Source organism: Mastigoproctus giganteus, chromosome 13 (assembly GCF_048544385.1).
Source record: "Mastigoproctus giganteus isolate SK-2022 chromosome 13, ASM4854438v1, whole genome shotgun sequence".
NCBI classification, from domain to species: Eukaryota; Metazoa; Arthropoda; class Arachnida; order Uropygi; family Thelyphonidae; genus Mastigoproctus; species Mastigoproctus giganteus.
In genome coordinates this window covers 151,798,852-151,811,810 of record NC_143587.1, presented here as the reverse complement: position 1 = coordinate 151,811,810, position 12,959 = coordinate 151,798,852, and the positions used below count along the sequence as shown (strand labels likewise).

Below are 12,959 nucleotides of genomic sequence, written 5' to 3'. Positions count from 1 at the left end.
AACTTTCCCTTAATGACACACTGCTCCAATTTGTACAGCAGTCTTATGTGCGACAGCATCAGAAGCTTACCTGAAATCTATGATATCAAAATTATTTTTTGCATCCAGTTCTTTTGTCACTGTATTATAGTATCCAATTACATTAAGTCAGACAAGATATCCCCTTTAACAAACCCATCCTGTGATGGAAGTATAACTGCACTCGTCTAGAGGGTCCTGCATTGCTTCTTTAACCAGTGACTAATTCTCTGGAAAAGATGTTAATCTAACAGGTCTGTAATTACTCAAGTCATCCTTTAATTTCCCTTTTTGATTTGACTATAAAGAGATGCCCTGAATCCAAAAATGCTCTCAAAATTATGGCTAAGGGTTTGCTTGTCTCCATTGCTGCCTTCCTTAATATGATTGGATATGTCTCATCCACCCCAGGTGCCTTTCTTATTTTTAACTTTAACAATTTCTCTTCCACTTTCCTTTCAGTTATTACAAAATCATTTAGATCCCCTGAAGAGTTTAATCAACTTCTGGCATCCTCTTCCCTACAGAATTCCTCATGCATGAATTTAGATATAAAATATATATATGCATCCTGTCAGCAACCTGAGCAGGTTCCTCAACAGTTAAACAATCAACGTCAAATGGATAAATGTGATTCAATCCCTTCCTTCTACCATCAAGGCCATACCTCGAGTACTGTATAGTACTCAAGGTATTGCCTCTAGAGGCCTCATTTTAGGAAGGATGTAGAGCTGCTGGAACGAGTTGCTAGAGGATCACTCTCACCTCAACTGTGTACTTTGAAGAGTTTGTAAGAAAACTATCAAGTGTGTTGAGTGTGTGGTTATGACTGCCTGGTAAACGAACAATGTTAGTCAATTCAGAAGCCTCAGTATCTCAACCAGGTGTATCCGTGCGACTAGAAAATACTAATACTGAGTCGGTGAAATTGGTCAACATAACATATTAGACATCAGGCGACAAATGGATAAAACTCTTCCAACTGCTGCTACCTAAAAGTTATAAGCAAAGTATCCCACACCATTTTTTTACATTGGAAGAGTAGAATTATGCTTGTATATGTCTGCAATTGGAGAAGACATTTTATGAAGACTGTAAATACAGTGCCCATCTCAGTACGAAGATGCTGTTGTTATTTGGTTTTTAGGAGCATTAGCAACTAAGGCCATATTGCTCCGGGGATATGCAGTGGTCATTCCCCACCTTTCCGCATCCTCCATATTTGGTGGCTCACGGACTTGAACCCCGGCCTAATCAAGAAGCGTGTGCTACACACTGCTGCTCCTGCCCACCTGGCTACGGAGGCGCCGTACGAAGATGCCAGGAGCTATGGGGCCAGTAAAGAGTATCCATGTGCTAGTCAAAGAATTTTCAGGTTCAAGAAATGGATAAGTTTTTCCAGAATATTGACATTTTATTGACCTAACTTTTATATTAAATCTTACTCTATAAGTGGCATTATAGTACTAGTCATGCTTTTTATTTTATATTTAAATTTAGTCAGAGATTTTGTACGTTACTATTTAATATTGCCAAGTCTTTGTGTGTGCGCAATGTAAGGAGTGTGGGGAAATCAGGTGCCAACTCAGCGTTATGGGCCTATATAACAGCTTGAACGACAGGGTAGTTGCCCCTCAAAGAATTTAAATTGAAGGGCCCATCAAGCTCTGAAGTGCCCACATCAATGCCAGAGGTTGAACATTACGCAACACAGTGGCAACCCCCAAGGCAGAATGTGATGGTCCCAAAGGAACTAGTTGTCAGTGACTCTATTGTAAAGGAAATGGGGAATATGTTGTGCAAAAAGGATAGGTGGAACAGGACCAGGGTATGTCTGCCAGGAGCAAAGGTTGATGACAATGTAGAGCAGATATCCTCTTTTAAGGGCACAAAGGTTGATATTGTTGTACACATTGGCACTAATGATATAGGAGTAGGAGATTGGTGGAATTACTTAACAAGTACAGGTCAATATTGGAAAAAAGCGTTGAATTTGTTAGTGTTTGCAATTCTGCCCAGACACGATAGGAGGGAGTATAGGACGAGTCTTGTTGATCAATTCGGCACTGGAGAGATTGTGCAAGTCTCAGAGAGTAGAATTTTTCTCAGCCTGGTCTGTGCTTGTTAACAGGAGAGACTGCTTCTACAGGGATGGGATACACTTAAATATATAGGGTGCAAAAATATTTGCTGATGCTATCAAGGCAGAGTTAGGTGGATCGGAAAACTGCTGGCTTGGGGGATTTAACGGACTAATAGATTAACAGTAGCTGCTGGCAGAGGTGAAAGTGATTTTTGCACTGCTTCTATTTAAATGCAATTGAGCAGCAGCCTGGAAAGCAAGACAATGGGGATTTCCAGCACTACTGGGAATCATAGTGGAACAAGTTAGTTAGTTAGTTATTTGGAGCATTAGCAACTAAGGCCATATTGCTCCGGGATATGCGGTGGTCATTCCCTGACCTTTCTGCATCCTCCGTATTTGGTGGTGACGGGCTCGAACCCGGTCTAATCAAGAAGCGTGTGCTATACACTGCTGCTCCTTCCCACCTGGCTACAGAGGCACCTGTGTGGTACAAGTAAATATATGGGCTGTGTTAGGGTAACTAAGAGTAAAAACAGGTTCATGTATACTTGCATGTACAACAATGCGAGGAGTATAGTTAATACATTTGATGAGCTTGAAATGCTAGTAGAGACATCAAAGACAGATATTATTGGTATATCAGAGACATGGTGTCACAGAGACATAAGCAGAGCACAATTGGAATTTGGCGAGTACAATGGGCACAGAAAGGATAGACAGGACAGGAAGGGAGGGTGGGTTATACTGTTAGTTAAGAAACACAAAATCTAAGGAAGTGCATCTAATTGATGTTGGTAGACAATGCAATGTTGAGTCTGTTTGGTGTGACATAAGCACTGGGAAAGGAAAAATGAGAGTAGGTGTGTGTTATAGGCCTAATGAATCTGATGAGTATAATGAGCAATCGAGCAATTGTGCAGAGAAATAGTGGGCCAGTAAATCAGGGTCTTATAATGGGGGATTTTAATTTCAGAGAGATTGATTGGAATTTCTGGGTTGATCACTCACACACTAGCAAGGCTTTTGTGGATTTATTGGATGATTGTTTTCTACAGCAGTATGTTCAGGAGGCAACTAGAGGGAATAATACTCTTGATCTGATTATCAGTAGTGATTCTTCATGCATTAAGAATCTGCAGATGAATGAACCACTAGGTGACAGTGATCACAATGTGCTGAAGTGGGATTTACTCAAAGAGGTAACTACCATCAGGAATAAAGAGAAGGGTTTTTGCTTTTGTAAAAGTGGCTACAGTGATCTGAGACAGTATTTAAATTCTATACGGTGGACCAACTGATGATGTTACCAACAGAAAATTCAAAATGGGAAACATTCGAAGAAATAATCTTGGAAGCTACTAGGTTTTTCATAGCCACTAAGAAATATTGTTCAAGATTTAGGCCTAAATAGATGTCAGATGAACTACTTAGAAATGTGAAAGGGAAAAAAAATTCTTGAGATACACTGTACATATAAATTAACATGTGACACAGAAGCCTATGATAGATATTGGCTAGTCTGTAACCAAGTCACAAAGGAGGTTAGGCAGGCAAAGGCAGATTACAAGAAATCTTTGGCAAAGGATGCAAAGAAAAACAGCAAATAGTTCTTTACCTATGTAAACTCTAGAAGGAAAGGGATGAATCAGATTGGTTCACTGGATATTGATGGTTCAACTGTTGATGATCCTGCTCAGGTGGCTAACAAACTAAATGAGTATTTTGCATCTACATTCACCAATGAGGAGTTATTCAGGGAAAGGAATGCCAAAGGTGAGTTAAACTCTGGCAGTGAGCTAGATGATTTTGTAATAACTGAGAGGAAAGTGGAGGAGAAATTCTTGAAGATAAACATAAAAAAGACACCCAGGGTGGACAGGATCTATACAGTTATATTAAAGGAGACAGCAAAGGAAGTAAGCAAACCCTTAGCCATAATTATGAGAGCTTTTTTAGACTCAGAGGAGGTAACCATGGACTGGAGATGTGCAAATGTGACCCCAATTCACAAAGGAAGATCAAAGGGCGAAAAATAATAATCATAGACCTGTTAGTTTAACTTCGGTTCCAGGAAAATTAATGGAGGCACTGGTTAAAGAAGCACTGCAGGATCATCTAGACAAGAATTCAGTTATAGCTCAGGCACAGCATGGTTTTGTTAAGGGAAAGTCTTGCCTGACCAATTTGATTGGATACTATGATGTGGTCACAAAGGAGCTTGGATCTTAGAAAGGCTTTTGACACTGTTGCACATGGAAGACTGCTGAACAAATTGGAGCAGTGTGGCATCGGAGGAAAATTACTGCTATGGATAAAGGGATGGTTGAGTGGGAGAAGACAGAGTGGTAATCAATGGACACTGCTCTTCATAGACTAATGTAATTAGTGGAGTCTCTCAGGGTTCAGTGTTGGGTCCATTGTTGTTTTCTGTATTTATAAATGATACTAATGATTGTATATCAAGCTTAATATCCAAGTTTGCAGATGATACGAAGTTGGCAGGATTTTTAAGGACACTAATGACAGTACGCTGCTGCAACAGGATCTAGAAAAGTAGAGCAGATGGGCTTAGAGGTGGCAAATGAAGTTTGTAACATTGACAAATGCAAAGTACTACATATGGGAAGCAGTATACCCAGAGTGACGTATCAATTCTGTGATACTACACTGACAATGGTAGAGAACGAAAAGGACCTGGGAGTAATTGTGCAGGCAGATATGAAATTTTCTGAGCAGTGTAGACGGTCTGCAAGAGTAGCTCAGTGTCATGTCACGATATGCAGGAATTTTTCTAGCAGGGATAAGGAGGTGATTATCCCCTTGTATAAGGCAATGGTCAGGCCACACCTTGAGTACTGTATGCAGGTCTGGAAGCATCATTTTAAGAAGGATGTGAAGGATGTAAAGTGTTGGAACGAGTACAGAGAAGGACAACAAGATTAGTGAATGGAACAAAGGGTTGCTCTTACAAAGGAAGGCTTAAATTTTGCAAATTACAGTGTTGGGAGACTAGGTACCTGCGAGGTGATCCGATTGAGGTGTACAAAGCCTTGAATGGTTTCAGCATGCTCAATGCTGATGGGATTATTCCTCTTGCTCAGAATAATCACCTGAGAGGGCATAAATTGAAATTGAGGAAAGACAGATGTAGGATAGATGTGTGGAAGTTTGCCTTTAGCCAGCGGGTAGTTGGTTGCTGGAACAGACTTCCACCCATTGTTGCGGAAGTTAATAGCCTAAATAAATTTAAGGCTGAACTGGACAGGTATCTGGAACAAACGTAGGGGTGAAATTGGAGCAGTTTTCTTTTTTTGGCTGATGCTACATAAGCTTGCTTTCTTGCATCATATGCCTCTACTAATGCTAATAAGGTACCAATTCAGCATTGTTACAACCTTAATGAAAGCTTGAAGAACACAGGTCCTCAAACAAATTAAATTGGGGGGGGGGGAGTCAATCAAGCTCTCAGCTGCCCACATCAACACAGCAGCAGCCCCCAAGGCAGAATGTGCTGGGCCCATAGGAGCTAGTTGTTGTCAGTAACTGTATTGTCAGGGAAACATACGGTGTAAAAAGTTTAGGTGGAATAGGACCGAGGTATGTCTGCCAGAATGTTAAGTGGGTCAGAAAAATACTAGTTTGGGAGCAGAATAATAGATTAACAATAGCTGCAGGCAAAGGTGAAAGCGATTCTTGCACAGCTTCTATTGGAACGAGCAGCAGCCTTGAAATCAAGGTGCTGGGAAATTTAAGGACTGTTGGGAGTCATCATGAAACAAGTAAATACAGTGGATTCCAGTTATTTGGGCCACCAGTTAATCGGGGCAGCTGTTTATTTGGGGCAAATCTCAAAAAAAAAAAAGAAACCAATCGAGAAAATAGCCAGGGTTTACTTTGCTTAATTGGGACAGCATGCCATTTAATAGGGGCAGGAGACCGCAGCACTGGAGATTACCCAACGATTGTCTCCGATGGTACCACGTGGTTCAGTCGAAATTCTGGAGGTCACAACCATAAAACAATTAGCAGTCACCTGTTTATTGGGCTTTTCTGTTAGTGAAATCTATCATAAACAGTCAGTAAACTCGATCTTACTGAATTTGCAATAATACCGACAGCTGGAATTCTGTGGGTTATTATGGTGAAATGTGTTTACACTTCCATGAAATCTTCAATCATATTAAAAAAATTAATTTTCAGCTCTTCTCTTCATACCTATTTTTAAAGCTTTGTAACTCGTTACTCCGTTCTCACTTGCGCATATTGTTACGCGCAATGTTACTTGCAATTTGTGTGTGCCGTGTTCTTTGTTATTGATTGCTTATCTTTTTACTATTTTAAATTTTAACCTCCGCCCACAAATGTCAGTGAACAGAAATGTCAACTAGTTCGTATGTACATATTACAGTACGTATTAATTATTCCGATTATCACATATATTCTTCCGATTATCACATATCATTTAATTTTTTAATTGGTAAGGTAATAAAGGTAATAAATTTGTGCTTAATATATCTTTGCTTTTATGGCCTGTGGATAATATTCCTCCTATTTTTGCTAATTAGAATCTCTGTTTAATAGAATTAAAATTCAATTCACAAACGTGATCACAATGACCGGTGCTTACGGCACATCGTATAGTGAACAGTACAGTACTTTACTATGTTGAGTTCGTCGTATCGTGATTTGAATCAATTGTAAAGGGGGGTACATTGTATTTTAACTATTTATGTGAAACTTCGAATAATTGGGGCAGCCACTTAATCGGGCCAAAATGAACTAGTCCCGATGTGTCCCAAATAACCGGAATGGACTGTATATGGTCTGTGTTAGGGTAATTAAGAGTAAGAACAGGTGCATGCATACATGCATGTACACCAGTGCTATGAGTATAGTAAAATTGGATGAATTTAAAGTGCTGGTCAAGACATTAAATGCAGATATTGTTGGGATATCAGAGATGTGATGTCACTCAGAAGCATGTCTACATATTTTCTACAGAAGCATGTAAGAGAGGCAACAAGAGGGAGTAATACTCCCTCTTGTTGATCTGATTAACAGCAGTGATTATTCATGTGGAGGTGGATAAAAGAACCACGAGATGGCAGTGATCACAGTGTATTGATCTGGGATTTACTTAAAGATGTAATTAACATCAAGAGTAAAGTGAGGGGTGGTATTTAGCTTTCATAAAGGTGATTATAGCGGTCTCAGACAGTTTTTGGATTTTATACAGTGGGACCAACTGATGTTACCATCAGCAAATACTAAATGGGAAGCATTCAAGGAACTAGTCATAGAAACTACTAGGCTTTTCATACTAACCAAGAAATACTCTTCAAGGTTTGGATGTCAGATGAACTAATAAGACTTGTGATAGAGAAGAAAAATGCATGGGATGCATATAAATTATTGGGCAACACAGAAGCCTATGGTAGATATAAACTAGTCTAATTTGTCAACAGCAAAGACTTCTTTACTTATGTAAACACTAGAAGGAAGGGGATGAATTAAATTGGTCCACTCTATATTGATGGTTTCATTGTTGATCATCCTGCTCAGGATGCTGCTGACAAACTGAATGAGTATTTTGCATTTACATTAGTGAGAAGAAAAAATCTCAATAACTGAGAATAAATTGGGAAAAAAATTGAAGTTAAACAGTTAAGTTGAATTTAAGGGAGGCAGCAAAGGAAGTAAGCAAACCCTTAGCCATAATTATGAGAGCATCCTTGGATTCAGGAGAGATCCCTGCAGACTAGAGATGTGCGAATGTATCCTCAATTCACAAACGGGGATCAAAGGGTGACATGAGTACTTACAAACTTTTAGTTTAACTTCTGTTCCAGGAAAAATAATGGAGGCAATGATAAAAGAAGTAATACAGGCTCATCTACACAAGGTTGCAATTTACTTCAGACACAGCATGGGTTTGTTAAGGAGAAATCTTGTCTGACCAGTTTGATTGGATACTATGATGTGGTCACAAAGGAACTGAATGAAAAAAAAATAATTTTGATATCATCTACTGGGATTTCAGTAAAGATTCTGATACTGCTGAACATAAAAGACTGCTGTACAAATTGGAACAGTGTGGCATTACAAGCAAGATACTGCTATGGATAAAGGTAGGGTTGAGTGGGAGAAGACGGTGATCTTGCACCCTCAGACTATAAATATTCCCAAATCTCAAAAAACATTTAAAGGGTGTCAAATGATGAAGCAATACAAACAAAACAAGCCTGGTTTTTTCGTAGCAGTCTTTCGATTTCTATTTGAGAGGTTTAAAAACGCTGGAAAATTTTCTACAAATGATGTGAAAGTTATCGGCACCTCCTTGTATATGCCTAGCATTAGAGTATGAATAAGTATACATGCACCAATTCTGCTCGCAGAAACTTTAACACATCCCACATACAGCAGAGCAGTGAAATGGCAGTAGTTTAACATCGACAAATGCAAGGTACTAACACATGGGTAGCAGTAATCTCAGATTAAGGTACAACTATGTGGTATTACACTCAGGGTAGTGGAAAATGACTCTCTGAACAGTACAAACAGTCTGCCAGGACATCTCACAGAGTTTTGTCAATGATATACAAGCTTTGCCAGCAGTTGTTAGGAAGAAATTATTCCATCATACAAAGCAATAGTCAGTCCACATCTTGTGTACTGCATACAGGTATGGAGGCCTATTTTAGGAAGGTGGGTAGATCTGCTGGAATAGATGCAGAGAAGGGCAATGAGATTGGTGAAGGGAACAAAAGGGTGGCCTTACAGAGAAAGGCTTCAGTTCTATAAGTTGTAGCGTCTTGGACCAGACGAAGGTGTAAAGTGTTTAAGAACATGAATGGATTGATTAAGCTCAATACTAATGACATTCTTCTCTTGCTCACACTACACATGAGAGGTGGTGGGCATAAATTCAAATTGAGGAAGGATGGTTGTAGGCTAGTTATGCAGAATTTTGCCTTCAGTCAGCATGTGGTTGATTATTGGAATAAATTTACAACTGTTGTTGAGAAAGTAAGCAGTTTGGATAAATTCAAAGAACTAGACAAATTATTAGAGGGGATAGGGACAGGTGACATGGGGTGGTTTTTTTTTTTTTTTGGCTGACGCTTTATAAGCTTGCTTTCCTCTTGCACCATTTGCCACTTCTAATACTAACTACAGTCTGTATACCATTTCTTGTGGCATACAGTCTGTACGTCACAAGTTTCCTCATTACTGCACTATACACTTTAAATAAAAGGCACTGGGAAGTATACTGCTGTTATTTACACATATTAATAATATAGACTCCTGATTATCTGGGCAAAGAAGTGGGATGTCTAACGCTCCAGTTTATCTCAGTTTTTTCTTATATGTAGTTTACTCAACTGCATACAGCAACAAGGATTCTTGCTGAAAAGGCAACAAGAGGAAGAGTTCAATATTGAAAGCAAACTTTAATATCTTCCTTTTTCAAAAAATCTTAAATAAATACCATTTCCTTTTTATAAGATGAATTCTTTTCCCCCACTGTTAACTTTCACTCATCTAAATTGTAGTTTTCTTTTATTACTTTTTTTTTTTTCTTACCAAAAACCATTTCGACTTTGCCCTGATTAAGAACAGCAATATTTCCTTTGGAAAACAGATTTGTTTGATGGGGTCAGTGGAAAAAAATAAACTATTAATGCAATACAGTTGCTAACAACCTTTTCATTAATACCCAGATGCTTCTGGTTTCAATTATTTGGTTTCAAATATTTCAAAGCATTAAATAATATTAGTTCCAAATAACAGTATCCACAATTTCAAGTGGAGCAGTTTAGGACTCAGGGTACTTCTTTTCAAGTTTAAGTGTTTATTTCTGGTAGAAATGTTAAAATTAAAAATTATATGAATAACAATTTTTTTAATCAAATTTTAACATTACATGTTATGTACTTTTAATATCTAGATCGTATGTATAGCTTAGCTTAATTTTCAGCACTCACCTCATGAAAATTAAGCTAAGCTATACATACGATCTAGTTATTACATTACAGCACATAAGGACTCCTTAAAAATCAAGAGTACTTTCAATATTTAATGTTCACATTGACTTAAAAAAATATTATTGTCAAAGACTGTATTGAGGACAAGGCCAATAATCACTGTAGTAGGCGAGCATTGCCCATTAGTCAGCAAAAGGGTTATTACAGAGATTTTTCGATTGATAACAGGGCGGATGAATCTTCGAAAAACAGACTTAGGAATCAATAACCTATAGCAAGTCCCCTTATCTTAGAATATTCGGATTTCTGTCAAACCAATCAGCATTGCAAGACATTTTCCATTGGAGAAAGTTGAGGTCAAACGCCTGGTTTCGTCTAGTAACATTAGTCCCTCCCCCAAAAAATTTTAATCGAGCCTCGGGGGATAATTCTCAGTATCCCCCCCCCCCTGCGTGTACTCCTGATTGTAAAAAAAAAGCATGGGTGGTAACATGATCCCACTGGTGAAAAGAACCATAAAATTAAAGAAAAAAAACCGAAAGAAGTGCGTTCGTAAATTTTTGTAAAAATGTTTTAACTTCACAAAAAAAAAAAAAAAAAAGTATCCCGTGGTACGAACTTTTCCTTCAGATAAAAACCGCACAAAATAAAAATAAACAAAAATATAACTGAAGCCAAATGCACTGATTAAGCAATCACGACCAAAATGCTCTGTAACTAAAACGGAACTCTGGTAAATGGTACATAACATTAAAATAAAACAATAATAACTAAGGGGTAAAAAACATAAAAGAGAATTCCGACAATATTAAAAAAAAATCGTGTGAGGAGCGGAGAATTAATTTTACATTCTATTTCTTTTGTTTGCGTTCATTAATCTATTTTTGGCCACTAAGTCACAATGAAATAGGCTTACACACACATCTATTCCCAAAATGCTTTACCTTGCTGTTCCGTAATAGTGATGATTTTTAAAAATTTACACTGATTCCTACAAGTAGTCGTTTTCGTTGTTTGAGTATTGTGCCCTATAGTTTACAGCAATCACATGCACACGCAATGAACAAAAACACCTGAAATATATTAGCAGACAGAAAATCCTAATAAAACATCTTTTCATATTCAGGTGATTCCGATGATGCACCAGTCACATTGGACCTCTGTCGGTGAAAGTTTTTCTCAATTTATTTGTTTCGAACAAAAACCTATAATAACCAATAAAGCATTAATTTTTGAATATATTCGAATATGGCAATTCTACAGCACGTAACAGAAAAATTAAAACATCTTGAGTGTATAAACTATAAACATTCTTTCCAAGTTGTGGAAAGAATTTTTTTTCACTATTCTCGAAATAACTATTTTACGTTAGCATTATATGTATTTTTTGTTATCATTAAAAATTTAAAACCTAATATAAAATAAATGATTTTGAAATAATTAAAATCATTTATTCATTAATTTAAAATCAAGAATAATTTAAATCTCACAGTCAATCAACCAATATTTATTGCCTAGTATTAGGCAGCTATACAGAAATCAAAACAGCCCTCGTATGTAGCGCAATTGATAGAATTAATGTTCACATTCACTCAAGGCTTTCCTACCCACACCGGGTGGGAAAGACTTGAGTTCTAATCCACTTCTTCACAAAGTGGTTTAATTAGTCGGTCTCAGGCGAGCATAATAACATGCTTTTTTTTCTCTCGGAACCTCGCGTTTTTCTAAAAGCAATCAGAAAATCATCCATCGAACACTTTACGGACACAACCCCAGGGGCTCACATCTGGTGAGTACTCTCTAGGGGTAATTCAGAAATATCTTTTTTGGCTGGTGGAGCATAAGAATCAGGCTTCTTTGCACCATACGGCTAATAATAATAATAATAATTAATAATTGTATACAGTTAGCGAAATATTGACTGACTTGCTGATGAGCCTAAAACCCAATAACATGTAGCAATTTATCAGAGATTAGAGCGGGTTGAGTAACACAAAAATTTGGTGAATATGGGCATGGCACACCCAGGGTACCGAGGTGATTATCCCCTTTATAAGGCAATAGAAGGTCAGACCACACCTTGAGTACTGTATACAGGTCTGGAGGCTTCATTTTAGGAAGGATGTAGAGCTGCTGGAGCGAGTGCAGAGAAGGGATTAAATTTTGAAAATTACAGTGTCTGGAGACTAGGCACCTGCGAGGTGATCTGATTGATGTGTATAAAGCCTTGAATGGTTTGAGCATGCTCAATGCTGATGGGATCTTCCTCTTGCTCAGAATAATCACCTGAGAGGGCATAAATTCAAATTCAGGAAAGACAGATGTGTGGATGATTGCTGGAACAAACTTCCATTTGTCGTTGCAGATAATGTAAATAGATTCAAGGCAGAATAGACAAACATTTGGAACGAGTGGATGGGTGAAGTTAAATTTTTTTTTTTTTTGGCTGATGTTATATAAGCTTGCTTTCTTGCATCAAGTGCCTTTACTAATGCTAACTCAGAAAAATTTTTAGTTGGTGCAGCAAAAGCCTCTGGCACTATAATAATAATAATAATAATACAATACAATACAATTTTATTTATCAAGAGAATTCGTTTACAAATAATAATAATACAATACAATACAATACAATACATTACAATTTTATTTAATATTAATAATAATAATAAAAATAATAATACAATACAATACAATATAATTTATTTAACAAGAGAATAAGTTTACATTAGATGAACTTGTTATGAAAAGTGACAACAAGTTGTAGTTTTTCCTTTACAACAAGTTGTAGTTTTTCCTTTACAACAAGTTTGTATACAAATTTGTTTTCTAACAGAAAAGATAATTAAGTCACAACTCATAGTACATTC

At 37.4% G+C, this 12,959-nt stretch overlaps 1 protein-coding gene across 1 annotated transcript in view; it reads right to left on the bottom strand.

Moving 5' to 3' along the window:
• ari-2 (E3 ubiquitin-protein ligase ari-2) overlaps positions 1–11,236 on the bottom strand; it is a 301,405-nt gene extending 290,169 nt beyond the window's left edge. Inside the window, exon 1 of the mRNA XM_090388043.1 lies at positions 11,034–11,236. The gene's annotated coding sequence lies outside the window, so the exon portion shown is untranslated. The remainder of the gene's footprint in view (positions 1–11,033) is intronic.
• Between the last annotated feature and the right edge of the window lie 1,723 nt (positions 11,237–12,959).